This window comes from Tachypleus tridentatus, unplaced genomic scaffold (assembly GCF_004210375.1).
Source record: "Tachypleus tridentatus isolate NWPU-2018 unplaced genomic scaffold, ASM421037v1 Hic_cluster_2, whole genome shotgun sequence".
Lineage (NCBI taxonomy): Eukaryota > Metazoa > Arthropoda > Merostomata > Xiphosura > Limulidae > Tachypleus > Tachypleus tridentatus.
The window spans coordinates 2,240,169-2,252,482 of record NW_027467782.1 but is presented as its reverse complement, the minus strand read 5'-3'; the positions used below and the strand labels follow the sequence as shown (position 1 = coordinate 2,252,482).

At 37.5% G+C, this 12,314-nt stretch overlaps 1 long non-coding RNA gene across 1 annotated transcript; it reads right to left on the bottom strand.

Moving 5' to 3' along the window:
• Positions 1 to 288: 288 nt before the first annotated feature.
• On the bottom strand, positions 289 to 1,634 carry LOC143242661 (uncharacterized). Its single transcript, XR_013023046.1, has 2 exons — positions 884 to 1,634; positions 289 to 534 (listed from the first exon to the last, which is right to left on the bottom strand). It is a non-coding gene; the product is annotated as an uncharacterized LOC143242661 (long non-coding RNA).
• Positions 1,635 to 12,314: the final 10,680 nt, after the last annotated feature.

Here is a 12,314-nt window from a genome sequence, read left to right as displayed (position 1 = left end):
ATTAGTAGAATCCACATACTTGCTGTTCAATTTGTCAATGCATTTCTCAATCGAATTATTAGCACGATCTTTTCGGTGCGTAATACAAATGCTGTGAGCTTTTGATGAAAAGTGTTTATTCATCTTCTTTCTTAGGGAAGCTTGTTGAATTTTTTATCTCTTCCAGAAGGTTGAACACTGCAAGTGACCCATTCTTGTGACATGTGAATTCCTTTCATGGTCACTAATTTAAAATAAAATTTGGAACATATATCACATCCAACATTTTTACTACGAACAATCAACCCATCGTACTTTTCCTTGAAGTTCATATACTGTTCTATACTCCAGCAATCTGGAAGATCGAGTGTTTCAACTTCTTCACATTTACCTTCAGCGACATTCGCAGTACAACTTTCATTAGAATAATGCCGTAAAATTAACTTTGTTTCATCGTCATTTGCATCTTGCTTTAAAGGTTCGGTTCTAGGAACTTTACGAAAAAAGCTATCCATATCCTTTTGTCTCTTCATTTTAGGGTCCGACGTCCGAGCACTGAAATGAAAAGTATTTTTAAGACCTTCACTATAAAACTTATGTAAGGTCTTTATGTTAAATTACTTTCTTTTACAGAGTGAGGCGTAAATATTGAAACATAATTTAAAACTAAATTAGACTGATAGTTAAACAATACAGTTATAAATGGAATTAGACACAGAAAAGTTGAAAAGAAAATAATAAATTACCTTTCTTTGTTCCGAAATAAAAGATGTGCTACAGCTGAGTGAAACTGTAGTTTATAATTCCCGCCTTAGGACAATTTAATTGAACTTAATTGGGTTGAACTAATTAATTGAACTTTACGTATGGATTGAAAACACAATTTAAATAGAAATTCACTTACTTTATGATGCTTCCACGAAAAGTATTCGAGAATAAATGAGTCAAATTTCAAGGGACTTGATTATATACAAATGAAACGAGAAATCAATCATAGTTAGACCCTTCGTCCGTTAAAGTAAATACTGTTTCAAAGATGGCTAAAGACACGTCGAACATCGACTAACAACAGAAGCATTCTATTCGATGCCACGTCACACTAGCTGAATTGTGATTTGCCAGCCATCAGTCAGACAGCTAGCTGCGCGCATTCCGAAAAAGCATTATGACGAGATGAATAAGCTGACAAAGTTGAGTGCTGAGCATAGATAATAGATAATGTAGATAGCCAGACTGACTTCCGCGTTGTGACCAAAATTCTATTGAGAAAGTTGATGATGGGGAAAATCGATAGAGTAAGTAACGCTTGCCACAAGCGGCTGCAACCGACATGTGTCTGCCCATGTGTTTCCTTCGTACTTACAAGTAAATCACTTGAATGTAGAATTCATTCTGTGGTCTTCACGTCATTCGTGCATCATCTGCGTCGTCTCCACTCTTATTTTTTATTGATTGAATAGAATGGCTAATGTAAATTCTGAACGAACCTCGAGGACAAATCGAAGAACGTGCAATGCGTTTAACTGCCGAAATTATCGTGTGAAGGGATCAGAAATTTCTTTTCACCGGTTTCCATCAGATCATGAATTACGTACAAAATGGATTTTAGCCACACGGCGGGAAAATTTTAATCCTTCCAAATCGGCTGTCCTCTGTTCGAAATATTTTGAGTTTGACTGCTTTATCGATTCAGATTGTTCTTTTTCTATATTATCGCGAAAAAGACTGCATGGAAACACCGTTCCCAGCATTTTTGACTTCCCTGACCGTCTTCAGCAACCGCCTATCAAGAAAAGGTGCACCTCAACTTCAGCTGTAGGGATTAAGTCGTATTGGAAATTGCCTCTTGCGTATTTTCTTGTTAACGGAGTTTCTGGTAAATTTTTACATGAAGTTTTGCGAGAAGCAATAAACAAACTTTTTGAGGCTAGAGTGACCTGACCATTGTTTCAATCACACTTGTGACGTTCCCTCCTCAGATTCCCTGCCGGACGTGACTCTTTATTGTTCTCAAGGTCTCTGCGGAGAGCACACTCCTGTTCGCCGGTCAGTGCACAAGGACAAAAGCCTACGTCACCTCCGCAGTTTTGGGGGTGTTGCGTAGCCCGCGCGCGGTTCACAGTGACCTTGTTCTTTGCCACTCTTTGGTATTCTTCGGTCTTCAGGCCCTTTCAGTGCCTTAATATAGTACGTCTTAATTTATTCAAACTAAGTGCTCTATTTCAGCTCTAAGTATGGAAATGATTAAATCTATTTATTACGTTGATGTGAAGACATGTAGGCCTACTATACGATCTTCTTTAACTTATGAATGGGGCTTAAACGAATGCACGCTTATGATGACTCGTGCATAAGCCGACATGACTGCAGCGCAAGCAAGCGAGTTACTTACTCTATCGATTTTCCCCCGTAGCGGGAATGGTAATAGGAAAACGGTCACACGCGCCGACATGCAAATGGGAGAAGTGTGGCTATCTACTTTATCTATTATCTGTGGTGCTGAGCTCCGGAGACAGTTTCCAGATAAGCCTTCTGTCACCCCACAACATCTGGGGAAAATTTGTCATGGAATGCTTTTCACTCTGAAGAAACTGCAAGCCGCCCCAGCCGACAGAAATCGGCCTGACGTGAAGGCTGAAAGGAAAGACTATGCCCTGTGGTTCATGGAGACGGCACTTCGCGCACCCCGTGTCATCTACATCGACGAGATGGGGTTCAACGTATGGACAATTAAGAAACTGACTGCATTCACTTGACGAACTTTGTCAATAATACGGTCTGTGATTTTCTCATTAAATCTTTCTTGTCGAAATGTGTGATGAAGTGTGACGCAATCAGTTTCCACGACATCAACAATTCGACGGTATAATTGAAGCCATCAACGGGTTCGCTAAGCTCAAAAATTTTTAAGAACGGGTTCGCGCGAACCCCTGCGAACCCCCTGAATCCCACCACTGCTCGCATCTAATCCAGTATGTTAAAACTGCATACATGAAAACACGTGAAATTCTCTTCCAACGGTAGGAGCTACTCGTGTGTTTTATTGCAAGCATAAAAAAATACATTTTGTTTGATAGAATGTACAAATCCTTACATATTTTTATGTGAAGTCAATAGAATCCAGAAGTGTAAAAGGATTGAATCCTATATTTGAAAAGAGTAGAAAGAACATAAAAGTGTAACCAACTTGTATCTTTATGACTTTTGATAGAAAGTTATTAGAATACCTTGAATACGACTTGATTTCTTTGTTTGTGACCTGTACTTACTTCCAGTTTTTTAACTATAACTGCACCACAACAGACAGGTTATATAAAGGTCAGGTACTCTCTGAAAACCTGACAGACACGAATGGTAATCATATTATCTAGAGAAATGTTACACAGAGATAAACTGAGTTTCTAACTTAATTAGATTAAATGAAAAGAGCGGATACAGCTTGATAGTGAAGAAAAGAAAATATTTTTACTAACCAGAGGACAAGCACATACACTTTATTCAGTGGCGTTTACATAAAAATACAGATATATATATATATATACACCACCGGATTTGTTGCATAGCTTGTATATAGCAAACTAAACTATGTTATTGAATCGGTGAATTCAAAAGAGGCCCAAATCCAAGAAATGTTTTTGCAAGAAATCAACTTACCGTATTTTCTGGTTAATAAGCCGAGGCCAATTTTCAGCTCTGAAAATGAGGGTTTTTTGCTTATTACCGCCCAATAAGCTGAAGCCATTTTTAAGAAGTGACAAGTTTCTTCAAAATGATTTCTTAGTCTCGTTTCAGCGTCAGCATGCATGTTGTGTGTGATCATTGGCGTTCTGTAGTAAAGCAAAACATGTCGTATTGAGACAGAGATGGAATCAATATGTCATTCGTTATTGGTTCCACTCACTGTAATTAGGTAACCAATGAAATTCCAGAAACAACGTTTCACTGTAGTCTTAACGTGCTTTGCTGATGGGACAAAATTACCGCCTATGGTAATTTTCAAAAGAAAAACATTTCCTAAGAAGAAGACATTTCCGAAAGGAGTGATCGGCCAATAAGCCGACCCCCAAAAATCAGGTCCAAAATTTAGGGCCAGAAATTTGGCTTATTAGGCGGAAAATACGGTATTTGCATATCTTAAAGGGAGGCTATGCCAAATGATTCATACTTTACCCAGATATAGCACCAGTTCATAGCTTACAAATGCTATAATATGAAGCACTTCACTCTTTTAATTTCAGAGGGTTGGCAAACTAAAGTCTCTGGACTTGGGTCCTTCTTGAATTAAACAATAGTAAAATCTGAAAATAATGGACATACCACATATTTCTCATCTGAGAATATCTTTATTTCTTATTCTGTCATATTTTAACACTGCTTGAGATCAGTTTATATCCAAACTATTGTTCTGATACATAACTTCCAGTAAAATGAGTTTTCATTCTGAAATGGGACAGGTTATTAATGAGGTGCATCATTCCAATGGTATTTAATCTTCAAAGTCAAACTCTTCTTCACCCATAGTATCACAAACTGTTAATTTATTGAAGAACTGCTGAGCCTCTGGTGAAAGATATTTTGCCAATATTTGAACATCCTTTACTTTTGCTGCCTGTACACCAAGTTGCCCACTGCAGAGTGGCTCCTCTGGGTATGTGACAACCCTGACCGAGGGCTTTAGAAGGCGGAATCTGGTTGTGACCTGAGAAGGCATATTTTCGGAAACCTCTATGTAATTTCTGAAATCTGCACTGAATCTGAACACCTTGTATTTGCTGACTGTGTGCTTTTCTCCATCCTTTCTGACTGACGTTTTATAAAACTGACCAAGGTGGGATTTGAAATCAAGCATATCATTCTTTGCTTTCAGCACGTAATCCTTTTAGCTTGTTTCTTACCCATTCTTGTTCATTACGCTTTCTTTTCGGCCTAATCTCTTCATAACCTGAATCAAACTCATGCTGCATGGGCGCTGCCATCCTGGATTACCAGTGCTGCCACCTACGACATTAAAGCTAAATCCATGCAAGAGAGGCCCAAGTCCCGGAGTTGGGCCCCTCTTGCACTCAATACATTTTAAATGCTCTTAATGGTCAATACATTATTGTGAACTTGGGACCTTTATGCACACAATCAGATAGCTTGTCTCTTGAAGATCATTAAACATAAAATATCTAACTTTTGAAAAATTGTCGACTTAGGCCCCTTTTAAATTCACCGATTCAATTCTGTAATGACAATTACGAACCAAAAGAAAAACCCCAAGGCAGTGTGTACTAAGACAGCAGTAAACTTGTCATGTCCCAGAAATAGTTTCTTTTCTTAAAATCTATAGCTGACTCCAGACATGTGAAAAGTGTTAAGTATTAGGTGAATATGAAATGTTTAACTGTGTACCTGGTTCAGACCCCATTTCTTGACAGATTATAATGTTTTTCAATTTATTAAACTGAACTGTAAAATTAAGCACAACAACTTGAAATAAACTATTTAAACATTAACATACTGAAACTGTACTTTTGGGTTAATAGCATCTTCCACAGTTAAGTCTAACATTTAAAGATAAAATATGAAATTTGTTTTGATGTAGTTTTCAAATATGCCAATAAAAAATCTGCACGCTTGAAAACGACAAAAGAAAGAACACAGTAAATTTGCATACGTAAAATAAGTCATATCTCTGTAAGCAGTAAAGTTATGGTTAAAATGTTTTGGTATTTAATTGGAGACAGATGACCTGGTTCTTAAGGCGCTCGATTCGCAGTCTGAGGGTCTTTGTTTGAATTCTGTTACAGAATAAGCTCACTCTTTCCCATGTTGGAATTTTGTAATATGAAAATCAATCCACATTTTAGTGGTAAAAAAGATAGTCTACGTTTTAAGGGGTGTTTACTCTTTACTTTCTATGTAGTATATGAATATTAAGTTAGGAAGGGCTGAAGCAGAGAGCTTTCAAATAGTTTTGCGTAAATTTCACCAATACAAATATAAACGCATACTTTGACAAAAATAAAAAACAATGTAGTTTTTCATGTAGCTTCAGAAAAACAAACGTAATACAACCGCTCATAAATATTTTAAAATAAAATGTTATTTGCCTAAGCGTTTGACTAAACACAACAAATTACTCATTTTTTTCTGTTGGTGAATTTCCATATTTATTGCAGAGATTGCACGATATAAACTTTCTAATATTAATAAAGATAAAAAGTCGTTATATCAAAATATTTAAAGTGCTTGACTCCTAATTTGAGCGTCGCAGGTTCAAATCCCCCGTCACTCCAAACATGCTCGCTCATTCAGCCGTGGGGGAGTTAAAATGTGACGATTAGTTAGGTAAAGAATAGCTCAAAGTGTTAACTTTTTTCTAATAATCCAGTGCAATGAAATTATAACCTCTTTAGGCTTATATTTGGTATTTCTATAGATAGAACGTAAATTCCCATTTGTCCGAATACTTGAAACAGCTTGGATGGGTTAAACCAAGGTCTATTTTCTTTCATGATACTGTTAAGGTTATTCCCATCCAAATTATACTCATAATTCAAGTTATGATAACACACGTACAATACCTTATACTTATAGTTAGTTAGTTATCACCATTAGATTCCAACTTGGAACATAGGGGCGCAATCGCTTGCGGATTTTTCAACAAGTATTTGAGTGAGAAGGTTGTAAGCCCACTGCACCGAGCCGTCCCTAAGTTAGCAGTGTAAGACTAGAGGGAAGGCAGCTAGTCATCACCACCCACCGCCAACTCTTGGGCTACTCTTTTACCAACGAATAGTGGGATAGACCGTAACATTATAACGCCCCCACGACTAGGAGGCGAGCATGTTTTGGCGCGACGCGGGCGCGAACCCGCGACCCTCGGATTACGAGTCGCACGCCTTACGCGCTTGCCCATGCCAGGCCACCTTATACTTATAATACTTAAACTCTGTCTGCCATTTGTTTATCCAACTCAATAACTTGTCTAAATCCTTTTGTAAAGCAGCAGCGTCCTCTTCGTAGCTAGGAACACCAAATAATCTTTATCAACAGCAAATTTAAATAATTTATTGATTATTCCTTCGCCTATATCAGGGGTTCCCAACCTTTTGGCACTCGTGACCCCTTACCTAAAAGTTTGAAACCCATGTGACCCCCTACTTAGGGCTTATTATCAGCAGCTTAATTTTTCTTTTATTTTCTGTGAAGGAGAGGGAAAGAAACATCTAAAAAATATTTAGTAATTCTGTAATTATTTATTAGCAAACTAAATCACACTGGTCCAACCTGAATTCACAAAAAGAACATATATTTCTTAAAATAATATGAACATAGGTTTGAACAGCTATCCAACCCAGCTAGTGAGATGCCTGATATTGCATTTCAGCAGCAAGCTTTGAAATTCGTGGCCGAGCGTTTGTTAGAGCCAGTCTTATGTCATCTCCAACATCCAATCTGTTCCTATTCTTTGTTTTTATATTGACAAGAGTAGAAAATCCTGCCTCACACAAGTAGGTAGAAGCAAATGGAACAAGGACACATAAAGCTATCATGCTGACTTTGGAGTATGACTGATACATAGCGCACCAGAACTGAGTCACGTGATCTCTTGAAGAGATCACGAGCTGAAGAGTCGTTCCTTAGATCCAGAAATTCATCTTGGATATCATCTGGGATGCTGGATACATTAAGTTCAGTACAAAATGGGTTCCTTACCAGGGCCTCCTGTTCCTGTGATAGCACAGGGAAGTAACGCTCGACTTCCTTTCTAGAGACTGAAGATGTTCGGTAATCTTATCCTTGAGGAACTGATCCAGTTGGATCTGAGACTCATCCGTCACTCCACAAAGTTTTTCAAACATAGCGATGCTTCCAAGATTGGTTTTCCGATGCCAGTTCTGCAGTTTGGAAACAAAGGCCCGAAGACTATCTTGAAAAAGGAGAACATGTGTTTCCCTTCCTTGAAGCTTCAAATTGAGCTTGTTCAGCTGGTCAAAATGTCGGCTAGGTACGCAACCCTTTTATTCCATGCTTCATCTTTGAAGTGAGCTACAAGATCTTTCCTTTCTTGAGTCTCCAGGAACAGCTTTATTTCATCTTTCATTTCAAAGACACGATTAATAACGTTTTCTTTCGACAACCAACGTACTGCTGTGTAGAAGAGAAGGACTTCGTGGTCAGCATTCATGTCTTTGCATAGTTCTTTGAATAGGTGAGTGTTGAGTGCTTGAGTCTTCACATAATTTACAATTTTGATTACAGATTCAAGCACTTCCTGCAGAGAGGCAGGGAGAGTCTTACTGGCGAGAGCATATCGGTGAATCATGCAGTGGATGCACTTTCCTTGAGGTGCTAGCTTCTTCAGTCTCGACTGGAATCCTGATTTCGATTCCAGCATAGCCGGTGCCCCATCCGTACAAACCCCACACACGTTTTCCCATTGAAGATCTTCGTCTTGAAAAAAAGTTAACTTTTTCCATGACATTATCAGCTTTTGTTGTGGTTTCAAGTGCACTGCAGAATAAGAATTCGTCTTTGATGTCACCTAAATTAATGTATCTCACGAAGACAAGCAACTGAGAACATGAACTTACATCTGTTGACTCGTCGAGCTGAAAGGAGAACAAAGGGGAACCCTTGATTTCAGTCAAAACCTGTTCCTTCACATCCATAGACATTTTAGAAATGCGCCTCTGTATAGTATTATTTGACAGGGATACTTGCTGCATCTTCTTTGCACTGGATTTTCCAAGAATAAGATTTACTGCTTTCATCATGCAGGGTTTAAGAAGTGTTTCTCCAATCGTGTGAGGCTTTTTTTGTTCAGCAATTTCGAATGCAATCTCATATGAAGCTTCCACTACGGCTGCACTCTGCTGCTGAAACGACCCACTTCTATCGATTCTTTGGCCTTTAAGACACCGTTCATGCCGTTTGAAGAAATCCAAATCCTTCTTTGCGTGTTCTGGATGTTTCGTCTCGAGATGACGCTTGAGTTTTGATGGTTTCATTGACTCTGCACTCAGGACAGCATGGCACAAAACACACTGTGGTTTCTCGATGCCGTCGTTGGCGAGCACAGTGATGAAGCCAATGTTGAGGTACGATTCTGAGTATCTGCGCCGTTTAGCCATGGACACAACTCACCTCTACTGCTTACTTATCTCCTTGTTAAAATAAAATAAAAATGTTGAATAATGAATGCTTTGGCAACTGTAGATCTTACACTGACTACTTGTGGGGGGTGCAGGTAGAGTAATGATGGGATAAGTATTGGGAGGGAAGAGAGCGTGGTTAGTCGCGCGATTCGTCATCCACCAATCAGCAACGGACATGTGACTCACGTGTCGACAGCGAGCACACACACACTTAATCACAGCTAAACAGACACACAAGCATACGTACATGCTCGTGCACTCACATAATCGCTACTCACTAGTACACACATACATACAGTTGCAGACACATGCACATTCACATTCACTCACAGGCACGCATACATACACCCATAATATCACCTAATGACATTGAACTAACGTAGCACACCCACCGATTTGGAACTCCTGGTCTATATCATTAGCGTTAATCAAAAGAGACAAAGCTAAAAGCCGTTCAGTGTAAGACTCAGGATGAGCCTCGAGGCACACCACTTATCACGTTAATCTTGTTTGACTGAACACCATTTATAACAACTCTCTGTTTTCTTCCATCAAGCTAAATTTCCAGTTAGTTAACTTATGTCTCACAGCGATAGAGATAAGTTTCTTTACAGCCTTTTATGTGGCACGTTGTCAAATGATTTATCATAATCCATATACACCAAATCTACGCCTTTATATGTATCAACATACGCAGTAGCATTTTCAAAGCAAAAGATTTGTCAAAAAATGTCAAAGATTTGTAAAACAAGATTTTCCCTTTGTGAAAACATGTTGACTATCCAATAAAAGTTTAAACTTTATTAAATTACTTTATAAAGTATTTTTATCAGACTTTCTAAAACTTTTCCCACAACTGATATAAGGCTAATAGGCCTATAATTACTGGGAAAACATCTATTATCTCCCTTAAAGATAGGAGTGGCATTAGGTAATTTTCAATCTGTTGATATTTGTCAATTATTCAAGAACTTACAAAATTATGGCAAGTGGCTCACCTATCCACTCCTTCACCTCCTTCAAAACCCTCAAGGAAATATTATTTGGCCCATGCGTTTTATTATTCATTAAACTTCTCAATTTTATTTTAGTAAGCTCAAAATTTATGCAATTATCTTGTTCAACTTATAATTGTTCCAATTATCTTGGAATCTATCATTCCAATTAATTCATATTTCTTAAATTTTTGATGTATTTATTTAATTTTATCTCTTATACCATTTGTAACATGGTCACGGACTGACATGCAGGCAGACTGAATGGATTCTTTCGTTGTAGCCATTGGAGTTCGACTACTACTACCTCGTGTTACATGAAATTTTATTTGAAGTGAGGATGTAGTGGACGAATAGAGCACACAGGCACTAACTTGAGGGTTTATAGTTAAAACAAAGAGATACGAGACTAAGACTTCCAATAATACTTTTATCTAAGCCTTCAAACACTTAGTATTTACCCATACACATACAGTTTTTTTATTATATTTATCACAGATAATTCTTTTACTTTTATTATCATGGTGGCTGATGATACGGAATAATAGCATTAGAATTACTTAGAAAGAGCTTGGGCGTGAAATGGCCTGGTTTTACTTTTGTAAGAGACATTTTTCTATAGTTGTTCCTCGATTCCTTCTTGACTTCTTTTCCTTCTTCTTTTGAAGAAGACGAGATCTGAGCTCTCTAGATGATGATCTCAGTCATGTCGGATTGCGTGCTAGATTTTGAATATTTTGGTGTCTGTACTAGGACCTTTTATATCAGCTGAGTGGGGGAGGATTGTCGGCCTATTCATATTACCATGGTGTCAGCTGACTTCCTCTTTGTGATTTCTTCAGCTCAGTTCGTAATAATAACTTATACTAACGCGACGTCAAGCGGATAGGGTTTCTTCTTGTTTATGAACTCCAGAACTTGTGAGTTACATAGGTTAGTCGATCATCATAGCACATACTGTCACGTCGTCCCGCTATGCAAGGATTTTATTGGTTTCAACGTCCAAGTTTGCTTAACCTCGATTGCGTCAATTCACTTCTACTCAAACATACAGTGGATAGTCTGCCATCTTTAGTTTAAAGCTTAAATAGCCCACTTTAATCTTGACAGTGTCTATCTGTACCAATATAAACAAAAAAGCGGATGTTTTTCAGTGACTTTCTCTGAATCTCTGTTTTAAATAACTCCTCTTGTCCTTTATAGCGTCAGTTCTTCAAAAGAAGCAATAAATCAAGCAGATGGCAACAAGTTTCTCGACATGTTTCCTTGAGCTGTCGTTATTCTATAAACATCATTGCCTTGAATATGTTTTTTTATACTTCACAATTTTCTGTTGACTATTACAGTTACTTATGAAGCATCCAAATACCTAAAGATGCCTCACCTTCGTGAGCCAGTTTGGTTTTTAATGCACCTTACTGTCTCTTAATGTACGAATATATTGATTTTGAATTTTGAAAACTTTTTCTTTAAACATTTTCCATATTTCCTCAGTGTCTACAAATAACTCAGTTTTCAATAGACAGTTCTTGATGCATTCCTTTAAATTTTGCTTTTTTGAAATTTGGAATAAAAATATCACTATTCCTGATTTCCATATGCAGCACCTATGTATTCCCAAATTTTCACCCTCTCAGTGAAGAGAGGTGAAAGCTCTCTTTCACAAGCTAACAATAAATTTAAAAGAGCATTATTTCTTGTAGGTTCTTGTACAGTTTCCATAAAATGCTAGAATCATGGTTTGACTCTAGCATTTCCCAATAAATATGCCTGAAATTAAAGTGACCCATAGTTATGGTTTCAATAGCAGATTAAATTTTAATCTCACTGTAAAGTTGCTCACTAAATTCGTTAGTTTCATTTAATGGTTTGTAACAAATTCATACTAAGAACGTTTTCCCTTTAATTCAGTAACAAAAAACCAAATTGAATTCGGTCTCCTTGCTATTATCATCGATATTTTCAACTTTATCAGGAGGTAAATCATACTTTATACATGGAGCCACTCCACCCCTTTTTTACTATTCTATCTTTATTAAATAACATATAACCATGTATTTCAAAAACATTTTATGATCAAAATCATCTACATTTAACCGTATTTCAATTATTCCCATGATATCAAAATGTATATTCATACCAGTTCCCTAAATCATTTTTTTATTTCTTATAGCTCTAGCATTATACTAGTAAC